The 17,275-nt window shown below is 33.0% G+C and overlaps 1 long non-coding RNA gene across 1 annotated transcript; it reads right to left on the bottom strand.

Annotated features, from left to right (window-relative positions):
• Window positions 1-1,812: 1,812 nt before the first annotated feature.
• Window positions 1,813-12,257, bottom strand: LOC145672019 (uncharacterized). Its single transcript, XR_014128609.1, has 3 exons — window positions 11,922-12,257; window positions 9,379-9,594; window positions 1,813-2,349 (listed from the first exon to the last, which is right to left on the bottom strand). It is a non-coding gene; the product is annotated as an uncharacterized LOC145672019 (long non-coding RNA).
• Between the last annotated feature and the right edge of the window lie 5,018 nt (window positions 12,258-17,275).

Raw genomic sequence — 17,275 nt, 5'->3', positions numbered from 1 at the left:
ATTTATCCATTGTTTATCACAAGAAATGCATAATGACAACCTTTCCTGTAAATTTTAATCCATACTACATGATCAACACTAATAACATTTATTTCTATATAAAAAAAAAATATTTAATCTTTCACTAATTAATGTAACAGAGTAGTTCATAATTGATGAAAGTATTATCTTGCAACGGAAGACTACTTTCTAAGCAAGCGTATGTTATGAAATGTAATACGTACAAAAATTTATTTTTCTCTTTGTAATCAGTTCTATTCCATATTGCATAAGTACCTTTTCGAGGATTAGTGCCAAGTGAGCATGTTATGATTTTTAAAAAGTATCCTCACATTTTGAATGTTTTTTTTAAAAAAATCTACAACCAGCTACATTTTTGAGAAGTCACTAAGAATGAATTCTTTTCGTATGTAAAGAAATATAAGTCAATTGTCGTTGAAATCTTGATTTTTTTTCAAATGTTTATTATTATAATCGTTGTTAACCCCGAAATTCGTTCCTTGTCATGCTTTCCAGACGGGGTGCAATCGATATTGGATAAAGTGTGGCATCTTCTACTGAGTTATGAACTTTATATAGTTTAATTCCTATTCTGAAATGACTGGAGCAAGTTTGAAAATGCTCTGGCCATCCGTTTAAGAGTAGAATTTAACAGTGCAATAAGGTGAGCTATAACTCGGGCAAGTTTTCACCATCAAAGGAACAGTAGGGTTTAGTAACGTTAGGAAAATGAGCTACAGAAACCATGCCCGCCCTGGCCATTCAAATATACTAGATAGCACATGTTTGAAGTCTAATGCAGATTCCATGTAGTATATTATGATATCGATGATGAATATAGAAAAAGAATGGCATAAAAAAAAATTCGTGTAAATAGTAAATAATCCGAGTACACTTCAGAATCTGAAAGTAGCTTTACCATTATTGTCTGTCGTAAACGAACTAAAACATTTCACAAAATCTGTTTCTCTGCATTTCATTGGTCCTGCTTTCACCATTGCACTTCTATTTTTGACAACATCTGGCTGTTTCTCACTGTTATGCTCGAAAATGTTCTTTCCAATGATAGAAATTAGCAGCACATAATCTTAAAGTACCTTCTATGCCTGCTTCATCCCTTCTATTTTACTGCCACTGGCATTTCCTCGTTTGACTTCCTTCTGGTGCTTGTTTCCCTAATGTTTCCGCATCATATCGTTTCCGTTTTTCCTGATGTGGTGATTAAAGTTCCATCATCGTTGTATATAATTGTAGAGCATATCGTTCAAATTATTCCTTAAGCCTGAGTGTCACATATTTGACCACTATTATCTCACTTTCGGCTCTCACCCTATATCAGTTGTTATATCTATTGTGGAAAATTTCAAGCCCAGACAGACATTCCTTTGCCTGAAACATAATGCTTTTACAATCAATGAAATCATTCCCTGCAACAAACCGTCTATGCCACATGTAAATGAAGTGTTGTAAAAAGATAACTGTAAAATGCTTCCATATACAACATTGATCTACTTAAGTTTTAGAAAGTGCATCTAAGTAAATGTAAGTGACGTGTTGCACTGACAACTCAGTACATTGCAAAATGTGCCATACAGCTTTATTCGAGCCAACTAAATGATTGTAATGAACACTTATTCTTATAATAAAATAACTATGGATCTTTTTGTTTTTTTCTTATTCAATATCAACTTTGCAAAATTAATGTCAACCTTTTATTACAGGTTTTAAACAACACTTTCATTTCATAAATCTTATTTAATATACTTTCCAAGGGCAATGAAATCATTAATAAAACGATCATGAAAATAAACTGATATTAATTTATTAAGAAATCATTTTAAATAAAATGATATTATGATGGTACAAAGTATTTTGTAAATCAACAAACTTTTATTTCTTTCGTTTCTTCTCATTCACGTACGACAACTGCTAAAAACAGAAAAGCTTTTCTTCTATGTCGAAAGTAAGTAACACAATTAAAGGTACTGAGATATATTTTGTTTACGGATGCAACGTGTAAACGAGTCGATGACACAAAAAACAATTATAATATATGAAAAATACATACATTTATTATGAACAGCATGAATAAATGTTAATATTTTATTAACGGTATTCTCAAATACGTAATGCACAATAATTTTTTTAGCTTTAGATTAGTATTACGAGATACACAATTAATGTTACATGTTTACAAGAATGTAATTACGTTCATGCATTCACAAAAAATTATCAATTAAACCACCAAACTTGCTTTACTGACGTCTGAAGAAAATCAATCCTATTTCAAATATTGTAAATTTTGCGCTTAAGTGACGCACTGTGTACGCAGCAAGTCAGTTCTGCCATCTGGAAAGAGAAAAAGTAATATTGCGATCAGACGATAACCATTTAACAATGCAACGTATTATCACAGACGGTTTCTTTGCTGATTACGTACCACTGAATTGTTATGGAAGTCCTATGAATTCACTTAAAATATAGAGAAAAATGAAGATGATGTAATATTTTATCGCATTTTTAAAAGGAAACTTTGGCTCGTTATTTTTATGAAGTGCAAAAATGGTGAATATAAGGGACTTTATGAATGACAGCAACAGAAATCGTTATACCTGTGGCCCTAAGTCTATTTAGTAAGCGTTCCCTGTCTTATATCCTGGAAAAAGAAATACTCACACTCATGCCACAAATGACCAGTGTTAAAAACGGCGTGATGGGAACTTAGATAGGGGGCTAAAATATATCCTTATTACAATCTTGACCCTGGCATACTGTAGTTAAAGAATACATGTATTTCTACCGTGAAAAAATAATAAATAAGAAAGAAACATTTAGATTGAAGAACACCTTAAACTGCATTTTCAGAAGGGATTATTTCTAAAACATTTGAAAGAAAAAAAAAACCCATATTGCTGTTATTCATATCGTCTTATTCGCACCGTGACATTCGTCTATTAAGAGGTGTGAGAGAACCCATAGTTTTGAAAACCTGTCGCCCTCGCTTATAATATTTTGTTAATACACTTTAATTCATTATAAATAGTGTTCTTATAACGAAACAATAACTTACCTTTTCCAGAGAATTAACTTAAAAGCCTCATGTACTAGATAACTGTTATGTGTCTATATAAAGCCACTGAACATCAAGATCTCCACAAAATTAGCGTATCTCAACGCAGCACAAATAATGCAGTAAGTAATTATAAATATATATGAGTGTATATTTTTATTGATAACTTTTGAAGACAAATGAAATGAATAAATTAATTCTTTTAGTCGTAGCAAAATTAGTTTTCGTTTTCCTTAGTGAAGTATTTAAGAATTAAATAACACAAATACTTTCATAATGACAAGAGGGGCCAAAGTAGTTTGTCCTGAAAATGTTTCGAATGAACATATAGAAGTATACATAGCTCTGGAGCGAGTGTTATATCATGTAGATACCTAAAAAAATTATTATATGTGCATAATGCAGTTGAAAAGCAATACGAATTATATGCTAATATTAATAGGATTATCTAGTGAAGTTCCTAATATATCTATTTCACAAATCATTTTTATCACAACTATACATATCCATACATACTTGTTATTACGTCTAATATATACCAAGATAAGAACACTTGGTATAATCAATATTTATTCAAAATGTTGCATGAAATATCAATTACCGAGGAGATAGTGCAAATAGATCCAAATACCACGAAATAAATACTACATACGTATAAGTGACATGCGGAGACGCTTATTAAATGCATATATGTAATTCTGTATAGATTGGATAGCGAATGAATATATGCCACAAGATACAAATTTTCTTTTTCTCAAACATAATACATACATGTAAGATATTTAACGTCACATTGATTAGATATTGAAGCTATTAATTTGGATATATAATAGATGTGCAAACACCGAACCTGTTAGATGTTTCTATAAATTTATACATTGCAAATGCCCCGTAAGTGAAACTTTTACCAATACCATTTCTTGCGTGCGGCAAGAGCAGGAAGAAATATTCTACAAATATTTGTTTGAACAATATTTCTTCCTATTGTTTACTAGACAACAAATTAGATGTAAGTTTCGTTATGACACTCATTAGCAGTACACACATTTATAGAAATATCTTAAAATATTTTAAAGTTTCTTATTAAAATATAATGTTGAAGTTCCACATAGTTGGAACAATTCCCTGTGTGAGAAGTAAGGTACTTACCATTAATAGAAATAAGGCATACAGTAAGACTGAAGTTTCCCAGTCGAAGCAATCATCACCACATCTATTCTTCGAAGTATATCCCAGAAAAAAATCAAGAAAGCATTCAGTACTTCTCTAGGGTCCTGCTAGAAACGTTTTCTTCTGAATACGCTGTTCTTTTAATTTTGCATATTTTCCGTCTTCTTCCACTCTTTTATTTGGTCTTACGATGATGAACATCTCCTTTTATGGTACAATCTTATTATCTTTTCGCCACACAATACATTAACTGAATTAGTAAATGTAAATTATCAGAAATTAACAGACAGACTTTGTGAAAAACCTAGCAACGAACGTACCTTCAAAATTCAGGAAGAAAATTAGTTTCTTTAATATTCTTTTACTTTCCACCTAACCTCATGAAGTACTAACGAGATATTACTTATACTTCATCGATTTAGTTTGCACTTGTTTTTGAGTTAACACAGAACGCCACAATATTCATATGCGCTAATAACGCATGTCTTTAAATACCCCTGACATTTTGATTAGTGTTGATGAAAATCCAAAATAATACTAAAAACAGAAATTCACTGCAAGTGATTTAAATATATAATTCCTTGGTGTTTATACACATATATAACAATGTGTACTAACGAGAACAAATATACAAGAACAAAAAAAAAATTCAAACACCTTGGATTTTAAACATCCTTCTTAAACTTGACGTCGGTTTAAATTTCGCTTTCCAATAATTTTCGTACAATTTATCTGAAAATGATTTATCCTAGACACGACATTTAACATATTTCGTTTATGAAAAAATATTCAATATATAGGGAAGTACACAAATGCGGAAAACCTAATAAGTGGAGAATACAGCAAAATATAACAAAAGTAACAACGTGGATAGGAAATAGGAATGTAGTAAATGTTCGAGGACACACCTTAATGCCAACCGTCTTCTTCAAACCGCAATCTTGAATTTTGTCATTTTCTCAAACAGGAAGCATCAGGTATGTCATGATGTATGCATATATTTATGAAAAATTAATGAAACTTTGTTTCTGCAGCTTAAACCGTTTCAAAAATCACTATTTCTTTTTTATGTCATTAAAAAAATAGATTAGTCATACAACTAGAACCACTCATTGTTACAGGATGTGATCAATATGACTCCCATTCCGATCGATTGTCACTTCCATTCTCAGTTCGCAACTGGCAAGAAATATTCGGAATCGGTTCTCGGTGGGAGGTTATATCGTTTAAATCCCACGTGAAGTTATACATTCATGACTAATAATGTTTAATATAGCCCTGGTAATTAGCTGGACGCTATAATCCAAATTAATCAACATCTTGAGCTGGACTTCTCATATTCTGGCCAAACTATTATACTTGTTTGAGATCATCTACTATCTTGTTTGAGGTCAGTATTGTTTACTTGTCAATTTAGTTATCAGCAGAGAAGGGAAAATTCTCTATTGTTACTTTTATTTTTCCTTCCTCATTCTTCCCAAGCAAGAAGCTACACATACACATACGCAAGGGTATTTCGTATTCCGATTATGGGATCTATTCATAATATAAGGTTTGTTACAAAGGTTCATGTAACCTATTATCATTTTACGGAAATTGAAAGAAACGATTCCTCTCCTAAATTTTAATATATTTCGAACTGCTGATCCCATTGCTTTATCCGACATTGAAACTAAGAGAACTGATTGAAACTTAGAAACAATAAAAGCTTCATGTGATTATGATTCATAATCTAATTACTTATGAAGAGATAAGTATAACATATATTTAGTATTTCTAATCACTTTACATTTTTTCAACAGTTAAAAGCAACGCTAGAGAGTAGCCTGTTAGAGGCAAATATCACAATGTTATGTAAATATATTCAATTTTCTTATGTATTGTGTTCTGCAGCTCTTATTTACTGTTCTTCTTCAAAGATGCTTGAATATCTTTCTGTTTACATAACCCAAAAGAAAAAAAAAACACGTACCTCTCCATTGTTAAGAATGTACGTAGGGAACCGACGAATGATTCTTATTCGGAGTCCATTTAGAAACATGAGTGAGTTTGAAACTCTTAAAGCACAGATCTTTTGTAATGTATACTAATTTACAATAATAACTTCTAGTTAAAATGTAATAATATGTATTCCTATACTGGACGTATTATATGAGCTGTCCTAAGATATTCTCTGATGTAATTTGCAACATTGAAATCACTGCTCATGACGATGATTACATATAATCCTTTCATACACATATTTAATCTGAAAATTATGTCTTCTAATTTATTCATATTATACTCAATTTTAAATCGTAATTTTATTTTCAATATAATTTTATGTTAATTACTATCTTTACACAAAACCGTGACTCTTCATAACGAACTATCAATTTTTTTAAAGTCATTAATACTGTGCATTAAATCATGTGCTATTTTCGACAACTCAAGGCAAATTACATGTTATAGTAGTGAAAAATCAGTTTTTAATTCTAATCGATGAATTGTGACGTTAACTTTAATTGTAACCGTTACTTATTTCTGCTGAAATTTTTATGTTAATCAATTACTTTTTCATAGTTTTAGATTTCAATTCTTATAACTTAAATTTCTAATTATTTTTTTAAATATGAGTCTATTTTTTAATATACATATATAAATATATAGAGTCAGAACAAAGGGCTCCCGAAGTTAGCATGTAAACCATGGTTATTTAACAAACAACAGTACACTTAATATATACACACTATTCAATAATGAAGTAAAGTAACTTTTATGCTCTCGAAATCATTTTCTGTCACGTAAGATAAAGAAAAGAAACAAAAAAAGTTCTCTGTCACGGTATTCTTACTATGGTTTTTTCGACATGGAAGAAAGAAACGATACTAACGTGACACTATGGATTTCTTTTGAATTTCCATCTTTTATTCTTAAGTGACCAAGAATAGCTTCGATACATTAAAGTAACTTTATTTATTAGGGATTGGTCTATATATGTGCTGTATTATACTTTTTCTACCATCATCGCATATACGTTGACAGGTTTTCCTTTATGCGTGCGTGTATGTATGTATGTATGTATGTGTGTGCGTGTTCACTTTCTTGTCTCCATATAATACACATATGGAATCGCTATTAATCTATTTGCAAGAATGGGACACAGTCATAATGACATCATTTAGAAAAGTAGTTTGAATAACAACGTTTTAACCCATCACGAACGCCATCAGAAGGTAAAGAAAAGAAGATATAATTCTGAGAACCAGATAATTAAAAGACAATTATTAAACGACTTATAATGGTGGATATGCAGACCGTGGTCAATTTTCGTCTGTTAAATATTATACAAATTTCAACTTTTATTCCCTTTTGTGCCCGCTTCTTCGTTCACCTTCACCTAGTGATGTCCCACTACAAATAGCACTAAATCCGCACGTTCACGAAAGAAAGAAAGATATCCTGTTCAGTTAGAAAATACTTTATTAAAATTACTTTCTAAAGAGTTAACAACTATATAGACTTCTTCTCTGCTCGTATCCAACGTACTGTTACCATTTCCTATAACTCATGCCGTAAATTTCTCTTTCAATTTTCATTCTTCCCAAAATATCAAATGGATGCACTAAGGAAGATGAGAAGCATTTTACCTGTTCTTGAACATACGGAATGAAATAGGAAGCCTCAGTAATGAATGTACAGTAAAATCAGTGTTAGAATTTTTATCACCAAAAATTACAACGTTATATAAGAATGAGAAGAAAAACAGTAAGCAATTAACACAATTCTTCCTCACTAATTTATTTATTTATTTGTAAAAGAAAAACCAAATACAATCTGCGTAACTGAAACTGTAATAGTTAACAACATTCATACTACCTATGAGAAGGACAGTTGAAAAGAGTTAGCTGGAGCTCTTTATCAAGTGTCATTACTTACATTCCTATGATGAAGCTCAGGAAACAAAGAATGAACTGAAAGACTTTACTTAGAATTTGTTAGAAACTGAATTTATCCAAGGACTCGTAGGTTCCGAAGCAAGAGATTACCAAGTCCAAGGTCGGTCAGTAAACTGTGCAATAAAAGTACTATTATATTATAGTCTTCCATCGTTCAATACTAGTATCACTTATTAAGTTCAGTTTATTTTAACGCCCATTTAAGCAACGACATGGACCTACTGATTAACGTGGAATCCGGACTGCATGAGCTCCCCCAGGGAATGGATCCCGGTCCGAATCCTAAGCGCTTACCCAAAAAAAAAAAAAAAAAAAAAAAAAATAAATAAATAAATAAAAGAAAGTAAAAAGTCCAATTTCAGTCATGTTTCAGGTACAAAACATTGTGATGTCATTATTTCCGGCTTACTAACGGTTCTACAATATTTTAATTAAACCTTCAGAAATTTTATAACATTTTTTTGTTCTACAAGAGATACGCGTGGGAAATTTACTGCAGTATTTCATTTAAAATTTAAGAAGAAACATATTCATAAGCAACCGCTCTACAAAAGTTTAACATTGTCAATGCGCAGTGGATAACGGAACATATTGTTAATTGCAGATGTATGACCAAAGGAAAAATACTCCTACATGTCGAACACAACCCTGATCAAGAACATCATAGACACTTGCACTAATCACTAGACCAGAGGCTATAAGGTGAAAATATTCTATGGCTGTACTCACACACAATAATCCTCAGTAATTTTATCATATAATTTATTAATATAATTAGGATATAAAATTATATATTAATACGAAGTATTTTCCATTACTTATTACAACAAATTTGCCCGCCACAGTGTTTATGTTGTACCCAGTAGAATGTGAACAATTATAAGTGATTACTCAAATACATACACACACAAAAAAAAAGAAAGAAAAAAAAGGAAACCTTAACGTACATTTTGAAAACCGAGACTGAAACGGGACTGGCTTTACGAAATGCAAGGCGTGTTTTCAAAGCAACCGCAGAAACTCCAGGTTAAACTAAGAAGAAAACGTATTATCTACTTGACCCCATTATTCACTTCAAAACTCGATCGAAGTATCAGGACTTTGGGACAAATCTTGAGCGACAACCAGTGTTAAGAATACTTTTTTTCTCCCCTAAATGTACGGAATAACAAAATGTAGTAACCATTGTAATAAACTTACCAGTTTCTTCCATGCATTTTCCAAATGGCTGTTAGTTCGAAACGGAGACGTTTCTATGCTCCCTTCATTAACAATTCCATTTCAAAAGCCACTATCATTCAGGAAGTTTGAAATAGATTTCTTTCTCTAACTGGCGAGCTGCAGCTGTTACATCATAATTTAGATTATACAAAAACTCTGCATTGTGAAGCATCCTTTTTATATTTTGAAATGGATCTATAATGAAAAAAAAAAGTAAATTAATTAAATAAATACTATTTGTTAGTGTGAACATCATTATATTTCACTAATAAAAGTTCATATGAAAATTTAAAAGTTCAGATGATTTTATTTGATTCTGTATCATTTATATTTACGTTCTTTCTACTATTTGTTCTCAGAATAAATTCTACTGCACGTATCTAAGCATTTACATATTGGTACATTTAAATTAAATCAGAAAAATAAACACACTGCTGAACAAGACTGCACTTATTTAATATAAAAACACATTTACACGTGACGTTTCGATCCTCTAGGCAAGATCCTCATCAGACGTACACATCTGATGAGGAGTGTACGTCTGATGAGGATCTTCGCTAGAAGATCGAAACGTCACGTGTAAATGCGTTTTTATATTAAATAAGTGCAGTCTTGTTCAGCAGTGTGTTTATTTTTCTGATTTTATTCGCAAGACGTTGACTATGAGTGTGTGTCAGTTTAAATTAAAGTTGTGAAAAAATCTGCACCGTGACATTCACGGGTCTCGTATTTTAAGTTTATAATGTTGCAAGTGCTAATCTCCATACTTAGGATTGCTAATCTCTATATTTAAGCAATCCTAACCTATGCAAAAGACTAGTTCTCGATAAAAGAGGTATATATTTTTCTCATTTGCCATTCTAAATTGTTCCGAATGTGAATCGATAACAATTAACGCAAACTAAGTCCCGAGACATGAAGATAGTCATTAGGTAAAGAACGATTAATTTGTAGAAAATAAAGGTGATCGCTTATATCGCATGGTTAGGTAGGTGTGCTACACATAAGCCATGCATTATATAACATACGAAGCTTTTTTCTACTATCCTCTTTTATGTATGTACCCACTGCCGCTGACGCGCCTGGTTCCGTACCAAAGCATCCCCTCGTTATCGCTTGTGCCTCCCTGCTTCACTCCTCCGCTGATTCTGTTATATAGCGATCGTCCTTTTATTGACCACCTAGCAAAGTTGGTTCGTGTTTTATGCCCTACGTTTTGCGACATACGTTTACATTGAATTTCGAACAATAATCACCACCAAGTGAGCCAGGGGTATTCGAAAATGTACCTAGTATTTTCGGGGAGAAAGTAAACAATATTCGGTACAGCATTAATGTCAAGCACCGCACCAAAATGGGAACCAGAAAAAAAAATTATAAATAAAACTCACTAAAATACGGTAGTGCTTCAGCAGTATGAGGAATTTTTAAGGCAATACAAGAGCTTGCGAAATTAAATGTAAAAAAAAAAAAAAAAAAAAAAAAAAACCAAGAAAATATACATTTACGCCGATGAACTGAGCACGCATTCATTCCTTACATGATTACGTGCCTTGTGAAACGCAGTGTAGATCTTGAGATTTTACATATTTATTTTCACGACGTACTTCCTTCTCATGAAATAGTTGGGCACATTTTTAGCTTTTGCCGGACCAGATTTTTATTTGGGCATTTATTCCGAAGTTGATCTTGCGCCTGGTTGTCAACAAAAATCATAATAAAAGGCTACAAAGAGTAGGGTAAAATGAGGGATCAGTAGGGTAGAATAGGGTGGGCACCCATTTTGTTAAAATTAATAAAGTGCAATTTCTCTTGTGTGCGTAACGTTACCAACTAGAGTGTCTCTGTACACCAGCAGCCATATTTAGAATGCAAATGCCAGTTGATTTGCAAGAATCGAACCAGATGGTAACCTTGCGTAATGTAGTATCGTTGGCTTAGGTTAGGTGTACTTAGGTCGTTAGGTTAGATGTACTTAGTACTCGCCCGCCCAATGCAGAACTTTACCAACCGTTAATCCGTACCAAATGAAGAAAGAATTGTACAAAGCAACAGTTCGTAAACTCCCCATCTATCATCGCTTGTCCTCTCCTTAGTATAGATTAGAAAGAAGGCTATAGCGATGTTTTGTAAATCTGCTTTTATATCATTAAAACAATTTCTACTTTTGTGTAACCTCATACATTTAATTCGGCGTCTGTAAATTCATATCAACTGCTGGTGTTTCATAACGGATCTTAATTGGTTTCCCTATACCTCTAAACTTTTCTGAATTGATGTTGTATACAACAGTACATACTTCTTGCTATTTTCGATTAATTTATTATGTTATATGCAAAACACAATCGCAATCACTGTATTACAATTATGTGCAATATTCCAACCTACATCCTTAGCAAATGTGTTCAGGTAATAACTGTTGAAAATTCAATACTGGTATGTCAAAACGAAAACTATACACACTTTAAAGTGAAAACATTACTACCGGTTAGCGTAAGAGCAACGAAAACTACTTCACCTACTTTTAGAAGGATAGAAGAGATTGAGATGTAACTACAAACAATAAATAAATCTATTCTTTTGAAAACACTTTGCCTACTATTCTCATATCATATTCTAAACTCTGTACTTCTCACTCTCTTCCGTTATTATCTGTTTCGCAACTTCGTCACCAGATGACTACCGATGTTCGTTGCAGGCGATATTTTCATCCAAATACCCATTTTGTCCAAAAGAAAATTCTTAACCCACATAGTTTGTAAATTGAAAGTAGAACAGTTAATAAATAGCAGGATGTACAGATAATTGTAATGCAAAAGTATTTCATGCGATCAGCACATTTTACAAACACGAATACGGAATGAGGTCCTATTTACAATAAGAAGGTTTATGTACAGTTTCACTTTTTCAGGAAAAAAAAGAAAGAAAAACAAGAACATATAAACATTAAATAAATACGGTAAATCTATTGTTTTCAAAACTAATCAGCTACTATTTCCAAATGATATTCTTAACTTTATTTTGTTCCCTTCTTTCCGTATGTTTTATGTGTTGTTTCGGAATTTCGCCACCAGATGACTCGCGATTTTCGCTGAAGACGGAACTTTCATCCAAAAACCCATTTCGTCCAAAAGAGAATTCTTAATCCACGTAGCTTGTATATTGAAAATGAAAGTGTAAATAAACAGCAGGACGTTAACTTAATTTTAGCGCAAAAGTATTTGTTTGTGCGTTGAGTGTTTCGGGAGAAAAAAATGTTTGTACGTACGTTGTTTTGTACGAAAGTTCCTAAACCCTACGAAAAAGCCAAAAAATAAGGGAAATACCTCGTATGAATTTATGAAATCCCTGTGACTAGCAGACGACTACAATGATTCCAACTGGGATGTTTTATCGCTACATACTTTACTGCATTTAACGCTTTTCATTATTTCCTTATGACCAATAGCATTCAACCCTAATTCCTCCTCAGATAGTTGGCAACAATTGTAACAAACTTGAAATCAGTATAGCCAGATCGACTACAACTGTATTATAAGAATATATTTTTATTACACGTCGGCTTTCCAATGATACAATAATAATGATGCAGCATCTAAAGATGTATCCACTATATTCAACGGTAAGGATTTATTATCAATTATTAGCAACATATGCACAATTCCCCTGACTTTTCGACTTTTTCTACAAATCTATCTAAGTGAAATTTAGGTACAAAAAAGAATAAATGGTGTACAAAAATAATTATCCTGCTAATATTCGTTTGCTCGATAAGACAATAGTCAACTTTTCATACTAGTGCACTATGAGAGCACTACATTTAGAAAACTTTACAGCTAAAATTTAATAATTTCCATGATATGACGTGTCTATACGAAATAGTTTTAAATTTTTACAGGCAACAAATTCAAATCAGTGTAATATGCCTTTATTTTAGGTATACAAGTGTAAGGTTACCTCCGTAAAATCATTAAATCTGCTTTACAGCTGATAAAATAAGTGACTAAATGTAATAGATAAATGTATCGCGAGCGCACATGTAGTTTTCGTACACCAGTACTTTACCAAATTTTCAACTGAAATTCGTTAATTTCATTTTCCGCCTTCTGAACTCTTCGTTCATGACTTTGTTAATAAGGCATATTTATAGGGAACAAACTTCTATATGCGACAAATTTAAATACAGAGTAATGAGGTTGTATTTTACGTTCACTAGTTAAAATCAATACACTTGCTTCACGACCGTTAAAATAAATGCATAGCTCTATTATATACTATTGTTCACAATGTACAGAAACTGTATTTTATGCTTACAACTAGAGCATTACTACTTTCAAACCAGGACAAATGCTATTTAAACTCTCCTCGTGAAAATCCACAATTTTCCACAATCTAAGCTACCACCCATCCCCACTATCACACACGCGCCTGTCCCCTTCGGTCTCACCCCCATGTAATATGCCGGCCCAACATTTCTGCTCCGCCCTGACTCGCTTACATAATATTCGTGCTTTTTTGTACCCACGTACCTCAATTGATTTGCTTTTTCTCCACTGCATATTTTGTGCTACATATCCGAAAGCCGTATTTATACGTATATAATAAAAGAATTCTCATTTTTCAACAATTACTTGTGGTGCCTCCCTTCAATTTAATGTATCCCAAGTAACATACTTCCATGTCGCCTAGTGAAAACCCTGCAAGCAGGGTTTACCGAAGTGAGCCCAGCCCGAAAAAACCCGGTGGGTTTTTTCGAGTTGCACCCACTTGAAAAAACCCACCTGGGTTTTTCAGCTATTTCTTAGCAAATTATTGCTACAACTAAGGCGATCACATTGAAAGTGATTTTCATCAGATTTTACACTTTCCTTGGGCGAATTACAGGCTTTCACGTTAAGGTATACAACAACAATCAACATAACACTTTTATAAAGTTCTGAATGCACTAAATGTTTTTTCTTTTTTTTTTTTTTTTATTTACCTTAGCTTGAGATAGTTATTCAACAAATTAATGTATGGATTATGCTTAAAGCCTATTTCAAGTAAAATAAGCAATTTTGTACTTTAGAAAATATTTTCCGTGAATAGTGTGCTCGTCGACTTGACATCACCGAGAAACATTATCACTCATACGTTTGACGGGTTTAAGGTCATAGGTGCCGACACTAATAGTTTATATGTAAATACATTAGTAAAACTATTAGTATTATTTCTTACCTTTGATTTAAAACAGAAGTTTCTTCAACTAAAATTTGTTTTTTGAACAATAACAGTTTAGTTCAGTCATTTGTTGCTCCTTTTCAAATAAGCATTCTGTAGAATGAACATCAGCAGTAGTGTAAAAATTCTTGCCAAATTTAAGAAGCTTAATGCTCGGGGTTCCGAAGACTATGTAACGCTTACTATTTGAAGTGCTAAGTTCAAATTTCCGTACTATTGGAAGTTTTTTATGTACACGCCGTCAAAGAAGTGCAGTGGAAATTCCCAAATTAAATGCAAAAGGATCGGAAATTAATACTTCCATAATAACACTATTTATCTTACGCTTAAGCCTGCCATACGTCCCGTAAAAAGCGTGACAGTCCCGTTTTTGGACCCCAGTGTCCCGCGTCCGCGTAAATTTAGTCGGGACAAGGAAATGTCCCGTATTTTAATCCGTTTCATTTCTGCTATCAATATCAGCTTATTCGAAAAGTGAAAAACAAAAAATTCTGACATTGGCTGGGAATCCTCTAATTAGTGAATGAACAGTACGCTGTTGTATGTAACACTTTCGAGGATGTTATTACACCACCCTGTTCGACTGGATAGCGAGCGAAATTTGCAATGCTACTTTTTTCATTGCACTTGATGCAAACTCAGATACTCTAACGAACATTAAAAAGATGGCTTTCAGTGTTTCTACATTTACAAACACAGGGAAGATGACTGACTTTTTCTACAAGAACACTTTAGATAAGTTAACAAGAATTATAATCTTTTTCAGAGGCTAGAGGCACAGAATTGTGCTTTGGTTCAGGTCTTAGAAAAGTGTAAATCTGGTGCTGACAATTACACACGACACAAGGAGAAAAATCACCTTTTCATCAGATTAAACTGACGAACGTAATTTTGGCAAATACAGCCATGTAAATAAATATTGCTAAACGCGCGAAGAATATTGAAGGTAGATTGTACCACTGATTTAAATAATTTGCATATTGTTTTCCTGTAAAGCATTATTATAGCATGTCTTAAGTTTTTATTCATTTTCACTCTGTACAATTAATTACAGGATACGAACATAGAAAAGCAGTTGCTGCTTACTCAACTTTCGCCTATCTTATTCTTGAAAAGATATAAATGAAAGGAAATCTTCTACTTTAAGTCTCACGGTTATGGGTGCTATGCTCAGGGTGACGGTGATGAGAAATGAATAAAATGACGAAATGAAGAAAGTGGGAGGAAACGTGAGAATAGCGAGAAAACACACGCACAATGTGTTTGTCCACCCAAAGCTCACTTGCCCAAGCTGGGATCGAACTAAGAACCCCATGCGCTAGAGGTGAACGCTTCACCACTGAGGCACCGCGGCCTATTATACTTATGTTCATAAGCAGACTACAATTCATTGCATTGTGTTCCTATCTGAAGTGTCCCGTATTCTCATGGAGAAAATATGGCAGGTTTATTTACGCTGGAAGATGTTCATTTCATATAAGACATTAAAAAAAAGTTATTTCAAACATCATGAATTGTATCTTTGTTTTAAATTAATAGTCCCCTTTTGGTATTCATATTTCCCGAACGTCAATCAGGCTTCTGGGTGATGTGATCTACATTTGTTCGTTTGTCCGCCGAGCTCCATCGCTATGCTGTTAGTGTACGCGTCTTCGGCGTGGGACCCGGGTTTGCTTCCCGGAGAGAGCTCATGTGGTTCGCATTCCATGTTAATCACTAGGTCCCGTCTCATGTTTCCTCACTGCTGAAAGGTACGTTAAACTCAATATCAAGTCAACTCGTTTGTCTGCCTCTATCACACACACTACAGGGTACAACTTTCGGCCTTTTCAGTTAAAATTTTGAGTACAAGCACGAGACACTGTAAATTTCATGTATATATTTTGGCGGTATACCAACGTAAAATATCAAAATAGCGGCCATTTTTTCAAACCAGCGAGTACCCACGCTACAAAGCGCAATTTTCAGTCTTTTAAGTTGAAATTTTAACGGTGCAAGCCCGAGATATGCTAAATTTCCTGTATAGATTTTCTCGGTGATCGAATGTAAAATTTCAAAATGGCGGCCCTTTTTTTCATAACAGCAGTGAGTACAAAATTGTTGCAACCTGTGAGAATGACAATCTTCAAATATAAATAAAATTTTAACACTTTTACCCCAAAGGCATTGAAATATTTCGAAAAAAACGATTACACCCGAAAAAACAAATTAAACCCGACACAAACCATATGGGCCCAGCTGGGTTGGGCTTTTTCGAAGAAGCCCGGTTTTTTTCATACCCTGCCTATAAGGGACAATAAGAATAAAATTAGAGACATAATTATATTTTTTCAACTTTTCCTTCTAGTTGCACACTAGAAGAAAACCTTTAGGCTATTAGATGCTATTTTCATTGCTGATTGATTCTTCGAATACGCAATTTCTTAAAATTTACACAAAAAGGACCTCTTAAAGTCAATCTGCACGGGGGAAGTTATGTGCACACCTTATAAATGATTGATGAAGGTAGAGAAAGTAAGTGCACACCTAAAGAAGTATATATTTCTTGAATTTTTGTATGCATCAGTATAATCAATCTGCAAGATATTTTGAGCTTGCCGTATATTTCTGCACAATGTACAGAATTTGTATATTATGTTTACAAGTAAAGTGTTAT

The sequence above is a fragment of the Thermobia domestica genome, chromosome 15 (genome assembly GCF_964235325.1).
Source record: "Thermobia domestica chromosome 15, izTheDome1.hap1.1, whole genome shotgun sequence".
In the NCBI taxonomy this organism is placed as follows: Eukaryota; Metazoa; Arthropoda; class Insecta; order Zygentoma; family Lepismatidae; genus Thermobia; species Thermobia domestica.
Note: the sequence above shows the minus strand (reverse complement) of the source record. Positions and strands in the feature narration are given on the sequence as shown.